This window comes from Mytilus edulis, chromosome 3, assembly GCF_963676685.1.
Source record: "Mytilus edulis chromosome 3, xbMytEdul2.2, whole genome shotgun sequence".
NCBI lineage: Eukaryota > Metazoa > Mollusca > Bivalvia > Mytilida > Mytilidae > Mytilus > Mytilus edulis.
The window spans coordinates 624386-639487 of record NC_092346.1 but is presented as its reverse complement, the minus strand read 5'-3'; positions in this window follow the sequence as shown (position 1 = coordinate 639487).

Genomic DNA, 15102 nt, shown 5'->3' with positions numbered 1-15102 from the left:
ATAAGCAAAGCCCATATCGTATAGTCAGCCATAAAAGTTCCCGAAATGAGAAATGTATAACAAGTCAAACGAGAAAACTAAATGACTTATGGGCTTTGGTCATTGTTGAAGGTCTTACGGCGACCTATAGTTGTTAATTTCTGTGTCATTTAGGTTTTTTGTAGAGAGTTGTCGCACAATCATACCACATCTTCTTTTTTTTCGAGCCTGCGACTTTTGTCACAGAAAGCACGACACTAGGATAGTGAACCGGCAGGGGGCAGCGGCGGCGTTAGTTAACTTCTTAAAAGCTTTATATCTTAGAAGGTGGAAGACCTGGATGCTCCATACTTTGTAAATGGATGCCTCATGTTACGAAGTTTCCGTCAGTCACATGTCTAATGTCCTTGACCTCAGAGACACCTGAAAAAAAGTTAAGATTTTTGGTAATGTTAAATTCTCTCTTATAAGTAATATTTGGTATGTGCGTACCTTGCAAGGTACTCATGACCTTTAGATAGTTTTCACTTGACCTCGAACTCATTTCATGGATCAGTGAACACGGTTAAGTTTTGATGGTCAAGTCCATATCTCAGATACTATAACCAATAGGTCTTGTATATTTACTGTATGGAGGAACTGTAAAGTGTACATGTCGAACTGGCAGGTGTCATCTGACGTTGACCTCATTTTCATGGTTCAGTGGTTATACTTAAGTTTTTGTCTTTTGGTCTGTTTTTCTTATACTGTATGCAATAGGTGTACTATATTTGGTGTATGGAATGATTGTAAGGTGTAAATTTCTAGCTAGCATATGTCATCTGACCTTGACCTTATTTTCATGGTTCAGTGGTTATAGCTAAGTTTTATGTTTTGTTCTGTTTTTCTTATACTGTAAGCAATAGGTATACTATATTTGGTGTATGGAATGATTGTAAGGTGTACATTTCTAGCTAGCAGGTGTCATCTGACCTTGACATCATTTTCATGGTTCAGTGGTTATAGTTAAATTTTTATGTTTTGGTCGTCTGTTTTTCTTATACTGTATGCGATAGGTCTACTATATTTGGTGTATGGAATGATTGTAAGATGTACATTTCTAGCTAGCAAGTGTCATCTGACCTTGACCTCATTTTTTTCATGGTTCAGTGGTTATAGTTAAGTTTTTATGTTTTGATCGTCTGTTTTTCTTATACTGTATGCAATAGGTCTACTATATTTGGTGTATGGAATGATTGTAAAGTGTACATTTCTAGCTAACAGGTGTCATCTGACCTTGACTTCATTTTCATGGTTCAGTGGTCAAAGCTAAGTTTTTGAGTTTTGGTCTTTTTTTCTAATACTAAATGCAATAGGTCAACTATATTTGGTGAATGGAAATATTTTATGATCTATATGTCAGTCGCGCAGGTTTATTTGACCTTGACCTCATTTTCACGGCTCATTTTTCAGTGTTGAGTTTTTGTGTTTTGGTCTGTTTTTCTTACCTATAAGCAATAGATCAACTATATTTGTTTTATGTAAGAATAATTAGCCGTACATGCCTGCCTGGCATGGTTCATCTGAACTTGACCTCATTTTCATGGTTCATTGGTCAATGTTTAGTTTTCTTGGTTAATGTTAAGTTTATTTGACAGTTGTAATAAATCGTTATATTTAGGACTATCAACATTATATCAATGATTAGTAAAAGAAGGCATTTGACATTTCAGCGTGTGCACTCTTGTTTTATATTTAAAGGTATAATTAATGTTCAAAACAATGAACGAAAAACAAATATGTAACACATCAACAAACGACAACCACTGAATTACAGGCGCCTGACCTTGGACAGGCACATACAGAATGTGGCGAGAATAAACAAGTTTGAAGGCACCAGCCCTTCCCTTAACTTGGGACAGTGGTTTGATAGTACATCGTAAGAACAAACTTTAGAAATCGGTTTAAAAAAGGGCTAACTCATCAGATGGAAACACAATTACATCTATAACAAAAAAAAACCAGAGTTAACGTGGATGGGTACTTGTACATCCCAACAACAAAACGACAATATAAGTTCAAATCTTAAAGCACTTACAGTTACGGACAGCTATAGTTATTAGTTCAAAGCCAATAACAACTAATAAAACAAACCGCTTGAATGATAATTCATATTTTTAGATGTACTATCTGACATTTATTTTGACTGTTTGAACATGTTCACGTATGCAATTATTCTATTCGCATTATTTTTTCTTACAATTGCCTTGAACCTTCCAGGTTATTAGGTTTTGTGTGGTTTTTTCCTACTCCTTGTCAAAAGAACCAGTATGAATAATTGTAATCACGGTAAACTATCCCTAGGCTATCATGTATACCCGAAAATAATTTGACCAATAATGAATTGAAACACATGTTTATAGTAATCATAGTTTTTTTTACATTTAAGGTAAATATGCTGCTGGTAACTGGTCCTGAAGATGTCCTACATCCTGACTAACCCTTTTATATAGGTCAATTTACAGTAAATTTTTCAAATTCAAATTCAAATTCAAATTTTGATTGCCATAAAACTACAAATTTATAGTTTGTGACACAACATAACAAAATGAAAATAAAAAATAACAACAAAATCATTAATATACACAATAAAAGTACATATTGTAAGAATCCCCTGTCCTCAGTTCAATAGACTGTTTTAAAAAGGATCCTAGTTTATTTATTTTATCTATGTCATTTAAATTTATAAAGTTGATATTTTCATTTATCAAAAAATCAAAATAAATTTTTCTATTATTATGGTTTCTATTACAATATAAAAAGAAATGAATTTCATCTTCAATTTGTTTACAGTTTTTGCATAATCTTTCTTCTCTTGGTATTCTAAGGTATCGTCCCTTTTCTATTAATAATAAATTATGGTCAGTTATTCTAAATATTGTTATCAGTTTTCTGAATTCAAGTTTTGAGCAAGTTAAATATTTTTCGTCTGTATTATTTATTTTTACATGTTTATAAATAGTGAGTTTGCTGTTATCCTTTATATCTGATAGTTTATCATTTACTAGTTTTTCATAAAAATGCTTCTATCTTAATTTTATTTCTTCTCTTATATTTTTAGTTTTCTTTTGTGAGGAATATGTTACAGATTTTTAATATTTTCTATTTATTTTTAATTTTCAATTGTAGACAAATATTAAACTTAACCACTTTTAATCATCGTGAATGTTGTAAATCGCAAACTATCAGATAGTATATATATGACAGCTAAGATTTGCTTTCTTTTTTTTTCTTTTTTTCGTGCATGACAAAACATGGACGTACATGTAGCTATATGACAAACTAAATACTTGGGAAATTTGACAGACATTTCAAATATTACAGTATTAAGTATGTACAAATGTTTTTTTCATACTGCATGGACACATTAAGTATGCTTAGACTTTACAATACCAAGGCTCGTACAGGACCTTGACGATTAGAAAATTTGTCATTTTATTGCACGAATCAAAATTTGACAGTCGGATTGAAACATGTTACAAGCATTGCTCAGACATTCTCATTGTTTTAATCATCGCATTGTTACATCTCATATGTAAATATTTACCTTCAGTATTACCTGAGAATTAGTTAGATTTACCTGCCCTTATCTCCTGATAGATTACGGTATTTTTGTTTTACACCTCATATTTATTATTTATTTGAGGACGAGATCAAGATTAGTATTTTTTCCGACAAAGAAAAGATTTGTATACTAAGAGAAGAGACAACAAGCCAAATCCTAAGTAGATCTTCTTCATATAAAAAAATACAAAAAAATAAATATGTCACATTATGAAAAAAAATTAAAAAATTCAGCACTTCATAAAATTGAACCATTGAAAATCCTGCCTCTTTATTAGAAACTATATCTCTTGCAAAAATATTTTCTTTATTTTCTTTTTTTTTTATATTAAAAACCTGTGTGAATGATACAATTGTCAATTTCAGGTAAACTATTTATAGATAGCTTTACAATATAGAAAAGAAGATGTAGTATGACTGCCAATGAGACCAAATGACACAGAAATTAACAACTATTGGTCAGTATACGGTCTTCTACAATGAACAAACCCATGCCGCATAGGTCAGCTATAAGAAACCCTGAAATCACAAATGTAAAACAAATCATTTAACATTTTAACGTGAAGACTAACAGCCTAATTAATGTAAAAAATATTAACAACACTAAGTACAGATCTGAGAGTTATTTATTTTTCGTAGAATGAAAATTTCATTTCACGAAATATACTAGTAAATATATGAAACAAAATGGTAGAATTTCGTTCTTTTTAAAGTTTCAATGACAATTGTCAATGATGTTTTTATAATGATACTGATGGAGCTGTTTTATTTTGTTTTCTTTCTTTAAATTATTTTTATTTTAATTTACCACCAGTACGTATACGTAAAGATTTTTAACGACATAATTTCTCCATCAACTATATATTAACTTTTAGGAACCTGTTGTTCAGTGGTTGTCGTTTGTTGATGTGGTTCATATAAGTGTTTCTCGTTTATTTTTAATTTAGATTAAAACGTTGGTTTTACACTAGCCATTTTAGGTGGTCCTATTTAGATTGCTGTTCGGTGTGAGACAAGTTTCCATTTTGAAGGCCATACTTTGATCTATAATGGTTTTTTCGTTTACAAATTGTAACTTCGACGGAGAGGTGTATCATTGGCACTCATACCACATCTTCTTAGATCTCTTTGTACAAATTTTAGAAAAAGAAAGTTAAAAGAATTTTCATTGTAACAATGACTAATAAAAATATTGAGCTTGTCTTTTATTTGCTTAGCTCCAATTGCAAATTATTTCATGCGTAGCCGGTTATAGCTGACAATTCGTTGAGGGTTTTAAGTCCCATGTGTGAAGGCCGTATGGTGACAATTGTTGTTATCTTTTACATCATTGAATGCAATCAACTTAAATTCCCTAACTGGATATAAGAAGATGTGGTATGAGTGCAAATGAGACAACTCTCCATCCAAGTCACATGTTTCAAAAGTAAACCATTATAGGTCACATTGACTTGGTTGCTTTTGTATACAATGTGTGCAATGTACCGCGCTCGGTCATTAAAGAGATCTTGGCGCTCGGTCATTTTAGAGATCTTGGTCTTCGGTCATTATAGAGATCTTGGCGCTCGGTCATTATAGAAATCTTGGCGCTCGGTCATTATAGAAATCCTGGCGCTCGGTCATTATAGAGATCTTGGCGATCGGTCATTATAGAAATCTTGGCGCTCGGTCATAATAGAGATCTTGGCGCTCGGTCATTATAGAAATCTTGGTGCTCGGTCATTATAGAAATCTTGGCGCTCGGTCATTTTAGAAATCTTGGCGCTCGGTCATTACAGAGATCTTGGCGCTCGGTCATTATAGAAAACTTGGCGCTCGGTCATTATTGAGATCTTGGCGCTCGGTCATTATAGAGATCTTGGCGCTCGGTCATTATAGAGATCTTGGCGCTCGGTCATTATAGAAATCTTGGCGCTCGGTCATTATAGAGATCTTGGGAATGTCTCAATCTCATTAATCTCTCTGTTTGATTTTTTTTTATAATTTTTATCGAATAACATAACACCGTTTTATTTTTATGACGCTATTATTTTTATAAAATTCTTATTCCAATTTTTGATTTTAGGAGAGAGCACCGAATTTATGTATTTGAAAATCATATAGATATAATATGAATTGATACGAAAGTATAATATTCAAAAATGGAAATAAAGTTAGCCTTTCCCTAAAATGATAAGAGAAATTAGAAAGAAATTACGTTAAGCCCAAATCCCACTAGACCACGATCGCACCACGCTCACCGCGATCTAAAATAAATTTAGATCGTGGTGAGATCGCGGTATGAGCGGCATGAAAATGTTAATTTTCGTTGCTTTTACGATGCTACTACGTCCTAATTACGCTTCTACAACGATCCCGCTACGATTAAACCACGTTCTCACCGCGCTTATTCTGCGACCTCACTACGCTTATAAAGATCGTTCTACGCTCTTCACGCTCTCACTACGACCATACCACGAGTTATCCGATTGCAACACGATCTTACTGCGATTATAACACATTCTTACCACGATTATACTACGTTCATAGCGCGATCTTACTACGTTCTCAGCAATTTAACGTCAACATTGTGTTCCATATCAATACAGTTCAATTCCTTCTATTTCTGATTAAATCGTAGATTTCTCGGAAAAAATACAGTCATGCCACCAAAAGGAAGATGTGATATGAGTGCCAATGAGACAACTTTTCATCCAAGTAACAATTTATAAAAGTAAACCATAATAGGCCAAGGTACGGCCTTCTACACGGAGCCTTGACTAGCATCAATCAGCACGTTATAAAGGACCCAAAATATTACTAGTGTTAAACCATTTAAACGGGAAAACCAACGGTCTAATCTATATAAAAAACGAGAAGCATGTTGAGCCGTTAGAGCAAATGGATAATTACATTCAAACAAACAAAATCTAGGGAGCTTTTTTATATATTTTATGTGAAAATGACAATGAGAATGATGGTCGTAGTGTGAACGTAGTCAGATCGTAAGAAGAGCGTGCTAGAATCGTACTATGGTCGTGAACAGCGTGGTATAGTCGTAGTGAAAGCGTAGTTGGGTCGCAGTGAGAACGTGATGGTCGTAGTGAGGTCGTGATAACGTCGCTGTACGATCGTAGCGCAGTCTCTCCGAATAGAATCACGCTTTCGCTACGCTCTCGCTACGATTGTACAGCACCCTTGCGATCTTACTACTATCTTAGTGCGCTCTCACTACGCTTCTATATACTACGACCTGATTTCGCCACGACCGCCCCACGATTGTTTTGAACATGTTCAAAGTTGGCCACGCTCTTCACGATCTTGAAGACCTCACCACGACCGTGATACGACCATACTGCGGTCTATACGATCGCACTACGATCATCAAAATTTGCGTTTTTTTCACAGATCGTAGTGCGATCGTGGCCTAGTGGGACTAGGGTATAAGCGAAAGTTAGCTATTAAAATGAAACCCCAACAACAACGAAGAGTCACATTATCGGGTATTTGTTTCACTCACCAATATGCAAATGAAAACAAAGATACTTTTACTTATACAGTTGATGTCTTAAATTGGTGCATTGTTATTTTTATTCTTACAAACAATGATAATCATTTATGATTTTTAAAAGAATGTTATATAAATTAACAAATATATACTAAAGAATTGTCTTATTCACTGATCAGGGAAAATTGTCAAAACTTCTTTAATTGGTGTGATATATGTAGAAAAGTTTTACATTTAGCCTTTGTCAGTTTTGAACCTGGAAAAATGGTTTTAACAAACAAAACTTTCTGCATAAATATCTTGCCAATGGTTTTCTTCGTAGATCTTTGTGAATGTAATACAATGGACAGGATCAGCGCACATCGGATGTCGTATATTTAACTTTTTGCAGCTATCTTTCACTGAAACACAAAACAAGCAACGGTTTTAACGAACAGAAAATGTATATTAGATGGTTGTATGATAAACTAGTATGAACTATATTACCCCATGTAGTCCAGTGGTAGCCATCACTCACATTTGTTATTTTAACTAACAGTCTGGGCAATTTGACACTAGTTATTAAGCCAGTTACAAACACACAAAGTTTTTAGTTACCTGATAACACAAAATAAACAATGCTGCTGTGTTTACTCCATTGATGTGAAGTTTTACAACATGTGAATTTCAAACTAATTGAGGACATCAAGTTTATGTAAGAATTTTTATCAGATTTTATATTTTTATCATAAAGTACTCAAAAATATATTTAAGTTATGAAATCAAAAATGATTATTTCTGTTTCATATCGTTTACGTGAAAGTCGACGAAGAACCATTGGTTGCGCAAAAAAAAAATGGATGACTTCAAGCTATTAAACAAATATCTTGATTCTTTCCTTGTTTGAATTGTGTCTTTTTCTGAACATTTCGATAGTTGGTCCTCCCTCTTATGCTCTTTAACTGCGTACTTTGTTAGGGATTTTAACATTTTTTTATTCGAGCGTCATTGGTAAGTTGTTTGTAGACGAAACGCGCATATAGTGTACAAAATTACAACCTAGATATCTATGATGAGTGTTTTACAACTAGATTGCCACACATTATTTTGACAGAATTATGCATTTAAAAAAGAAGATGTGGTATGATTGCCAATTGCCACCTCTACACAAGAGTCAAATGACACAAAAATTATCAACTATATATGTCACCGTATGGCCTTCAACAATAAGCAACACCCATACCGCGTAGTCAGCTAACAAATGCCCTGAAATGACAAATGTGAAACGATTCAAACAAGAAAACCAACGGCCTAATTTATTTACAATTAATGAACGAAAAACAAATATGTTAATCATAATCCAACGACATACACTGAAATACAGGCTCCTTAATTTACTTGGGACAGGCACATACATGCAGAATGTGGCGGGGTTAAACATGGTTGCGGAATCCCCCCACCCCCTAATCTGGGACTGTGGTGCAACAGTACAAAGTAAGAACGAACTATAAAAATCAGTTGAAAAAGGCTTGACTCGATCATCAGATGGATGCTAGTATATACAAATAGAAATACATCTAATAAAAACACAGAGTGAACGTGGCAGGGTACCTGTATATCCCAAAAACAAAAAGACACTACGTACTGATCCGAGAGTATACTCGCAGTTACTGACAGCTAGTTCAAAGCCACTAACAACTTTAAAAAAAATATGCTTCTAAGACTACATTTTCAATCCGTACACATCCAACATCCATAGTTAATTATCACTTATATAAAATGAGATGTGGTATGATTGCAAATGTGACAACCAGAGACCAAATGACGTGGATATCACGCTGTATTCCAGTAATGAACTGATGTAGCCATAACGATATCTTTTAAAGAATTCCGCTCAAAGCGGTGGTAGAAAATTCGTTTTGAACTTCTGCCGCGATGTATACGTACAATGTACTATAGTGATATCGGCTCCGATGATCCTGGAAGTCTTATTGTGATAGAGTGATCCTGGAAGCCTTATTGTGATAGAGTTGAATGCATGGTAAAAACAATAAAACCACTGTTGATTTGCTTTTGGCTTTAAAAGTTGTGTCTGTAGTTTTGTGTTATATAATACACTATATCCCATTTTTCTATTGACCGGAGTAGTCTCCATTCGGAATGTTATTAGTACGGTATAAGTAGTATAACAAGGTGTATATACATGTACATAGGAGATTATCCGGTACTAAAGATTTAACCTTCAAAAGAAATCTGATCATGTTTTGTTTATCATCATCGTGTATTAATCAATAATCTCTTACGATCAGAGACATTTAACATATTTTGGGTTTCTGTTTAAATTATATAACTGTGATTTGAAGGAAGACTACCTTTTTTTTAAGAAGGGACGAGTCAAAGAAGAAATATTGAAAGGATGGATCAGTCTCTATCGGAAATGTGTTCACTATGTCCATTTCTTAAAAACTGTAGTGCCGAGGCGAAAGTGTCTTAATATATTTAAAAAGATATTAATACAACCAGGCCAAAAATATAGAAAAATACAAACTATAATATACTATTGAATAAAATAGAACTGCATAAGACAAAATCATAGCATAAGCAGATTGTACAACCAAGCCAAAAATATAGAAAAATACCAACTATAATATACTATTGAATAAAATCAAACTGCTCCCAATCTAGTTTTCGAGAATAAATCCCACTCAGGACATAGGTATTACTTATGTACACATTTTGTGTACTGGATTATCCTTATTTACTGTGTAGAGTGGTCAGTAAAAGTTCAAAGACTTTTGTGTATGCTTTTAACTTTTACTATAAAGAAGACGTGATTTCTATGATTGTTATACATGTAAGTATTCTACATTTTTATTACAGATCCTGAGAACCCACATATATTCAAAATAAAGTTACAATGGAAAAAATGTCAATTAAAACTATCCATGCATGTCTTAAATATTGTGTTTGAACAACTGGGAAATTAAAATAAGAATTTATATGGAGAGGATTATGCGCCCTTAAACCATTTTAACACATTATGTGTGGCCCAAGGAGACTGTGAATCAATGGATGTATGTATATGTATAAGACTGCCAGTGAATGAACTATCCATTAAAGGTTAAATCAAGTACGCAATCATTAGCAACTGTACGGACTTCAACAGTGAGAAAACTCATACCGTGTAGTCCGATATAAGGGATACGTTATGAAAAATATGAAACACTCTATCCGAGAAAAGTTTTTACTATAACAGCCGAATGTATAATATAACAATTTACGAAAATAAATATGACAAACAGGAACCATCAGCAAATACTGAACTATACACATGGAAAAAAGTATTGCAACACCTTGATTTTTTAAAATTTGAAAAATGAGCCTCTTTTTTTGGATGAAATATAATAAAATATGTGTACAATATTATTGAAACATAGTTTATGATAACATTGGCATTGAAACGAACAAAAAATGTTTGAAAAAAAATAATTTATATAACCACAATTTTAATACCAAAATGGAGTGTTTTTTGTACCAAAAAATGCATTTTACAACTTTTACTGTAGTCGAACTTTACAATGTCAGACATTTCAAAATTAATCCTTAGATGACTGTTCATATCATGGTTGATCGTTATACGCCAAAGAATTAGTACTTTGTGCGCAGCCTCCATTCAAACGGATAACCGCATCTAAACGTCTTCTGAATCCTGCCATAAATCGACTAATTTGTTGCTAAGGTAGCAGCAACCATTTCTGATGTGGGCATTGTTTATTTCATGATGTGTTTGAACTGGGGTGTCCTGTCGCGCACTTTCCGCCCAATAGTGTCCCAAATATGCTCGATATGGTTGAAATCCGGGCTACGATCGTGCCATGGAAGATAAACCGAATTCAATTTGAACATTGAATCTTCCTCCACGATGCTAATTTCCAACTTTGGCGAGCTCTGCACTACATTGGATACGGAAAACTGTGTGTCTGTTCGTTAGCAAAGGTCTCCGAAAGGGTCTTATCGCACGTTCACCAGTAGCGATGAGTCGATCTCGAACAGTTCTTGTTAAAAAGCTCCTGTATGGCCACCACTCTCTTTTTAGGATTGTCCTGTATGCAATGGGTTTCCTTCTGACCAACCTTCATTATGCTTGATTTTCCTTAGCAAATGGTATAGGGGGTCTTCATTATCTTGAAATGTCTTTAACAGCGTTTATTGCCTGATTTATTCTCAAAACGACTTATACATAGTGAAATGGTGATGACCAACAATACGTGCAGTTTTTACATCGACATCCCTGCTTCCCTTGTGCTGATAATCTGCCATCTGGCTGCAGTTAAGAGTTGTCAAGGACCCATTATAAGGTGTCAATCACATAACTTTAAAAATTTGGTTATTTAAAGGGTTGAAAACAAAGAGGATAAAAACAACTGTTTTGCTGTTTACGGGTACAGTAGCTGCATGTGCAGATAAAAAAATATCGAGTCGATATTTATTGATTAAACTCAGGTGATACTTAAATAATGTTTAACTAGTTCTATTTTACCAAATTATATCCCAAAAAAATGAAAAGTGTTTTTTTAATTTCAATTTCAATTTGGTGTTGCAATACTTTTTTCCAACTGTATACATATAAAAAAAAAAGATGTGGTATGATTGCCAATGAGACAACTGTCCACAAGAGACCAAAAATGACACAGACATTAACAACTATAGGTCACCGTACGGCCTTTAATAATGAGCACAGGCGCGCCCATACCGCATAGTCAGATATTAAAGGCCCCGATAAACAAAGTAAAATAATTCAAACGAGAAAACAAACGGCTTTATTTTAAATAAAAAAATGAACGAAAAACAAATATGTAACACAAAAACAAACGACAACTTTGGTTGATAAAAATAAGATTATGTCGGGCTTTTTATATATATAGCTAATTATAACTATATAGTATGAATTTTGCTCCATCCTGAAGGTCGTATGATGGGCTGTACCTGGTCATATCGTCTGTTTGATAGTTGTCACAATGAAAACCATATTACAGGATCTTTATTTATGACTGGGAAAAAATATTGAATGAGACCAATAATGTTTTCTAGCCGTTCGCTGCTGAAGAGCAACTACATCTACTGAAATTGTTATTAAACCAGTAAGTTATAAAGAAAAGTTCCAATAAGCCCGGCTTACACAAGAATAATATAGAACAAATATTAACAGAAGAGCACAAACTATATTATAACGTCTTTACACTAAATCCATTGGATGTTGGATGTGTACAGATGATAGTTTAGTCTAAGAAGCATGATTTTTTTATTAGTTGTTAGTGGCTTTGAACTAGCTGTCATATAATTGCGAGTACTCTCAGATCTGTTTCTACTGTCTTTTTGTTGGCGGGATGTATAAGTACCTGGTCACGTCTACTTGTATTTTTGTCCATCTGATGAGTTAAACCTTTTTCAACTGATTTTTATAGTTCGTTCTTATGTTGTACTGTTATACCACTGTCCCAGGTTTGGGGAGGGTTGGGATCCCGCTAACATGTTTAACCCCGCCACATTATTTATGAATGTGCCTGTCCCAAGTCAGGAGCCTGTAATTCAGTGGTTGTCGTTTGTTTATGTGTGACATATTTGTTTTTCGTTCATTATTTTATAGGAATGAGACCGTTAGTTTTCTCGTTTGAATTGTTTTACATTGTCATATCGGGGCCTTTTATAGCTGACTATGCGGTATGGGCTTTGGTCATTGTTGAAGACCTTGCGGTGATCTATAGTTGTTAATGTCTGTGTCATTTTGGTCTCTTGTGGACAGTTGTCGCATTGGCAATCATACGTATCACATCTTCTTTTTTATATTAGATTTGTCTAAATTGTCTGTTTCTTTCGCACTTTTCTCGCAGGTCTTTCCTAAGTATACATTCTGCCCCGAATACGATTCTCCAGATTATCCCGTTCTTTTTTTATCCTTTCTAGGTATACACTTTGCCAGACTTGAAATCTGATATGACCTACATGTACATTTGTACATCGTGATCCAGATTGTTTTCTTGAATATAACTGAGACACATGTCAAGGTTTAAACAATCTACTGTTAAGTATAATGTACCAGTAAGAAGCTGCATGCATCTCCTTATTAAAGTGTTTTCACATGAATATCCTATAAAAAAAAGTTGCAGAAAAAAGACATTTTGTAAATATTACTTACGATGGTGGAGTTAAGTTTGAATAAGAAGTGGGACATAGAAGGTAGCCACAAATGATAAGGACCGACAGTTATCATAAAATATATACAAAAAAAATCCTTATTACAAAACGAAATCACGTCCTGCTGACTATGCGGTATGGGCTTTTCTTATTGTTGAAGACCGTACGGTGACCTATAGTTGTAAACTTCTGTGTGATTTGGTCTCTTGTGGAGAGTTGTCTCATATGCAATCTTTTTCTTTTTTATAAAGGAAATTTAATAACTATTTTTTTTTGTGAACAAAATATTGCTTTCTTTCAGTTCAGTTTGCTGATATATATACATGAAACATCTTCATGCCTTATATATCATGTTCTGTAGTACGACGCTTGATTAAAACTAACGTAGAAAGGTAACACCAGGCCACCAAAAGCTTCATGGTCTAGCGCGCCAGTACCAGTGCAGGCGAATCAGTGTCAGGTGTCACGATATCTCAGAAGCATGGGTTCGAATGGGCGTATGACATTTGCGCCGATTTTGAAAACTTCCATTCTTTCATTTGCGCCGATTTCATTTTTTCATTTGCGCTGATTTTATAATTTCTCCTAATTGGATTTACAGGTAAAAATAAGTTAATACTTTTACATGTACTATAACTTGACGGTTTATTGGTATATCTGATTATAAACTTTGTTCACTTATGTTTAATAGATATAGGAAGATGTGGTATGAATGCAAATGAGACAATTCTCCATCCAAGCTGATTGGAAGACTATTTATGAAAGTAAACCATTTTTAAGTTTATTTTGATTCTAATTGTTCTGGAAATTCGTTGTAACACGATGGACATATTGTAACGACCCGATGAGTCAAAAATAACATATCTTGCCGATGTACCATTAAATCGTGTAAAGTCAGAGTCACAACGGATTCTGATTGGGAGACTATTGTCAAACCAAAACACAGAAAGAACATAACCATGTGGCAGTTGACCGAAAGACCGAGGCTGAAGATCTACGAGTACGGTAAAGAAAAAGTCTGGAGATGTATCTTCAAAGACTGGGATGAAAAGTTATCTCATTGGCACTAATACCATATCCTCTTATATCTGTTTACCTGTAATTTACCTGTAAAAAAATCGGCGCAAATGAAAAAAAAAATCGGCGCAAATGAAAGAAAAAATCGGCGCAAATGAAATGCAGATCGGCGCAAATGCAAAACGCCGGTTCGAATCCCGGCGATAATAGTTTGTACCACAAATTGAAATAGATTACTAGACATTTTAATGTTAAAGTAGACCAGCTACAACTAGTAAGAACATAACATGTAAATGTAGAAGTTAAAGGATTAAGTCGTAGATCATGTTTGAAACATAATAACCATGCAAGGAAATAAAAACCGAAAACAATCTACAACGCACTACAATAAAAGGTCACAATCCCCATTTGTTATTGGTTGTTGCTCGCTAAAAGTATCACACTAGAAAATGAATAAATAAATTATTTGCACACAAATTCTAGTGAGAGATTCCGTCCTGACTAGGAAAAAAACTTAGTTACATACACATGTATAATGTTTTTGGTCATTTTCACTTAAACAAAATCGAGAATAACGCCAATATCAAATTGCGCAAAAGAAATATATAAAATGTTCAATTGGATCAAAATATGATCAATAAAAATAACAGCAGTGTGGGAAAGTTGTTTGTGCCAATTAAATATTTACACTATATTAGATCTGTAGTTACGACACACACCCCTTGTCAGTTCAGCCACACCCTTTTATCTGCTTGATTATCCCTTATTCTGCATCAATTTCTAAATCACTTATTAACAACAAATATTTATGCACGTTGTAAGAGAGATTTTGTTTGGACGTC